Source organism: Petaurus breviceps, unplaced genomic scaffold (genome assembly GCF_028583685.1).
Source record: "Petaurus breviceps papuanus isolate PSGF00001 unplaced genomic scaffold, PetGlider_PUasm1.0 90769, whole genome shotgun sequence".
NCBI lineage: Eukaryota > Metazoa > Chordata > Mammalia > Diprotodontia > Petauridae > Petaurus > Petaurus breviceps.
In genome coordinates, this window is record NW_027187341.1 from 632,203 (window position 1) to 636,886 (window position 4,684).

Here is a 4,684-nt window from a genome sequence, read left to right on the forward strand (position 1 = left end):
ATTATTATAATAAAATTTGGGGGTAAGTTAACCTACCTAGTTATTGATTAATAATGGATAGAAACACAGTTACTGAAAAAATAGGTGACCAAAAGTAGTATTCCTTCAGCTCACCTCCAGCTTTGACATAAGTCTCTTATAAAAACACTAACAGATGGAACACAGGTCCTTGAAAGTCACAGAAGGAAAGTAAGACTTAGCTCTTCACTTATAAAATAGGAAGGAGTCTCAGTTTCTCTTTCTTGTGTAGACTGTGAGCTTCCTATACGTTTCCTTCACTCCCAAGATCTGTGTCATAAGGGGTTCATGTTATATGTGTCTTGTATCACAAGGCCAAATTAAAATTTTACTCTGTCTTAGCCATCAGACCTGAATCTGTGGAAAGATATACTAATCTGCTTAGGTAAGAAGGTGGGAGTAGAGAATTTTTTATCTATCTAGGACCAGGCTGGGAAAGGAGACCTTTAGATGGGCAACTAATCTGTGAACTGATAACTTTTGGGATATGACTGGAACTAGAGAGATACCAATCTTAGAAACTCAAGGTCAGTGATAAACAAATAGCTCTAAGGACATTTTTTAACAAAAAAAAAACACAAAAATATCCATATATGTATGTATGTATTTATATGATAAATATGTGAAGTACTATTGTTGAGTTATCTAGATAAGAATAATGCATGTGTGTTCTTTAACAAATATCTTGTCCAGAAGAGATATGATCTTGTATGAAATATCCATCCCCTCTTGGTGAGGGGGAGACACTACAGATAACTCTTCCCTTACTAAATTGTCTGATGTTCCAGGGAGTATATTGTTAACCATTCCTTCAAGGTAATTATCTTAAATAATTGTAAAATGTGGAAAAGAGAAGAGAAAGTTATAACCTGTACTGTTCATTGCTTCTTCTAAGAAAAGAGAGGTGGATATGAAATCCAGGGTGGAAGGGGTTATTTTGAGAAATCTAGTAACTGTTTTGTATCCTTCGATGCAAATTTCAAAAGCTCTTCAGGGATGGAAGAAATCAGATCCATTAAGACTCTATTTCAGTATTTCAGATATTAGAATGTCCAACTGATAAAATCAACACTTCTGGACCACCATCTGTTTTTACAGATTTAACTGTATATTTTTTTCAGTTTCACCTTTCATGACATCTATAGGATGGCAAATTTGCCCTAACTCTAGCTGGTTACAGAGCTCTTCATGCTAACATTCCATGAGATAAAATTATGTAGATAGTAGAAAGCACCTTCCTCACAAGTGGTCTTCCTGAGACAGATCCGGGATCTTCAGTCGCCATTGATGGAAGACTTCTACCAATTCCAGAATGCAAAGGTTCTAATTCAGCCCCCAGATCCTCTTTTCTTCTTGCTATCCTTCCCAATACATCAAGAGGAGAGATGAACCTTCAGTCAATCAATCAATCAATAAACATTAATTAAGTGCCTGCTATGTTCTAGAGTGGGTAGCTAGGTGGATAGAGGGCTGGGCCTGGAATCAGGAAGATCTGAGTTCAAATCTAGCCTCAGACACTTACTAGCTGTATGACCCTGGGCAAGTCACTTAACCCTGTTTGCCTCAGTTTCCTCATCTGTAAAATGAGCTTCAGGAAATGACAAACCGGTATCTTTGCCAAGAAAACCCCTAAAAGGGGGGCCTCATGAAGAGTTGGACATGACTAAAAACAAATAAACAAAGACAAAAATTTTCTAGAGTGTGTTAGGTATGTCAACTGGATTGTAACCAGCTTCTAACCTGTGGTTGGCTGGAGCCAAACAAACAGCAGAATAGAGACAAGAGAGTTAGGACACAAAGAGAAGTTTAATTAATTTCAGAGTGAAGAAAATGACGTATGCAAACGCAAGCTCCCCTCCCAAGGAAGAGGGCTTACGGGTGCTAAGGCTGGGGCCACATATACATGAAAAGGGTTGGCTCAAAACACGGTCATTCTTAGATCTTGATTTAGTTCTCATGGTTGGCATTTCTTGGGACAATGCAAGCAATCTTGGGTCCTGGGGAACAATCATTGTCTTGGGGGTAACGTTTACCCTTCCAGGTACAGAACCAGAGCTCTGTGACAGGAACAGGAATACAGTACCTGTCAATGATTGTGAACATGTGATGGATGGCCCTGGAAAATAGGGGAAGCTAAATCCCTCAGTGAACACCTGGTGCTTGTCCAAGCAATACACTTTGCCATAAGGTGATATCATCCAGAGAGTAAAGTATTGTTGTGTTACTAAGCTCAGGGCACAGCCTGCTTGTTAGGCCTTAGATCTGGAAAATAAGGTACATTTTGATAGGTGATGCAAAGTGTATTAGGAATGTCAATAATAAAAGTGAGGCAGTTCGTATTCCTGAGACACTTATATTATCCTGAGATGTGATACATTCACAGACAAACACAAGATAGAGACAGATACACACATGTAACTATGTATATACATGTGCATGTGAATATATACGTACATACATGGACATACATACACATACATACACACTCACATAGACACATATGTGTATGTATATACATATAGACATATAAGCATACCTAGATATAAACACATAAATACACCTATGCATATACACACACAATTGTGACATGGACAGGGTACTAACTGAGGGAATCAGGAAGGCCTCTTGATGGAGATGATACCTAACTGAGCCTTGAATGGAGAGAAAGGTTCCCAAGAGCCAAGATGAGAGAGAGAAAGCATTCTAGGAATGGAAGACAACTGGTACAAGCCACAGAGTGGGAGGCAGAAGGACATATCTACAGGGAACACCGAGCTGGCTAGTTTGGCAAGAGGATAAAAACGTATAAGGGGGAGGATTGTATAATCACACCAGAAAAAGAGGCTGGAGTCAGATTGTGAATGTCTTTAACTTCTAAACGGAGGAGTTTGTATTTTATTCTAAGCACAATGAGGAGGCGCTGAAGTGTGTAGCGTGGAGTGATGTGGTCAGACCTGAGCTTTGTGAATTCCAATTTGATAACTGTGGGGAGGATGAAGAGAGAAGGGAATTCTGGATGCAGGGAGACAAATTAGCAGCCTATGTCAATAGTACAAACGTGTGGGTTAGTATTGGGTATATTGGGTATATATAATGTGGGTTATATATTGGGTTAGTATAGGCTATAGTGTCTGCAGGTTTTCATCAGTGTGTGCATGGCAGGGTGCATACAAATGGATGAAAATAGCTATATTCTATGGGGCAGTGGATTTATTATGGGGACAATTCACTGAGCTATCCCAATTATCAGTGGGCACAGAGGAGGTAAAGAGAGTAGTATTTAATTTCTGCTCTTCTAATACAGGTATCCATTTTACATATGGAGAAAAAGAGATGAAAAGATATTCAGTTACTATCCTTAAGACACATAGTTATTGGGGCTGCCAGGTAGCACAGCGAGTAAGAGCACCGGCCCCAGAGTTGGGATGACCTGGGATCGAATCTGGGCTCAAGATACTTAGCACCACACCCAGAAGTAACTGGCCATGTAACCTTGAGCAAGTTACTTAACCCCAATTGCTTAAAAAAAAGACACATAGTTATTAAGTGAGTTAGACAGAATTTGAAATGTTATTGTTTCATATAAACATATATCCTGTGTTCTCTATATAATACCATATTGCCATAGGATTGAATTTTTTTTTAAGTCAAATTGCCTTATCTTGTGAGACCCCCTTATCCCTTCCTATAAAGGACCAGCCTTGGAGTCTAATAAATACTAGCTGTGTAACCATGGGAGAGTAACTCAACCTCTCAATAACCCCAGGGAACTCTTCTAACATGGTCAGTTGGCCTCTGAGATCCTTTCCAACTCTAGATCTATGGTTCTATGGTCTATAAAGTTACAAGTGAACTTCTAATCTGCATCATTGGAAGGAATATCCACACCAGGAATTCCATAAACTAACTGGTCCACAACATAAAGGTTCCATGTTACATATGCTATAGCAATAAAATGCAAAAAGTTCATGAATTACAAATCAAATATTATATTAAGAAAAGAAAAATCTAATATCCATGTTTAGGATAAGCAATAAAAACACAAACCTAAATCTTTCCTAAAAATAAAGTATAAGACTATAATCCCATTCTTGCCATGCTAAGCATAACTAATAGTCTCATATCCTAAGTATTTTGTTTTAAACAAAATTTGTGATTTTCAAAGACACAATTCAACTTTACTTCTATAGATGTTAAACTTGTTCCCCAAATTGGCTGAAGGCAAATGGGAGAAAAATATTAAAATGTATGTAGCCATGTATGAAACTCCTTATTTTCTGCTCTGTAAACATCACTGAGCACTATTAATTTTAGAAAAGAGGTTTAGCAGGTTCTGTTGCTAGCTAAGCATGATATTGTTTTCATTGTTTTTAATTAATCATCCTGAAAGTACTTAAAATTTAGCAATGTCTTTAACATTAAAATACTTTTTTAAACAATAGTGGGTAAAAAAGAAAGCTATTTTAACTTGTGACCAAGAAGACTTTATTTAGAGTGTAATCTAGTTCATGTTGATCACCAACACCAATATTGCCTAGAATTTCATTAAAATAAGTTATAATTTTTTTCAAAATAAATTTGATAGTGTTCTGAGATATATAATCTAAAAAGGAAGGATAGAAGGAAGGAAGGAAGGAAGGAAGGAAGGAAGGAAGGAAGGAAGGAA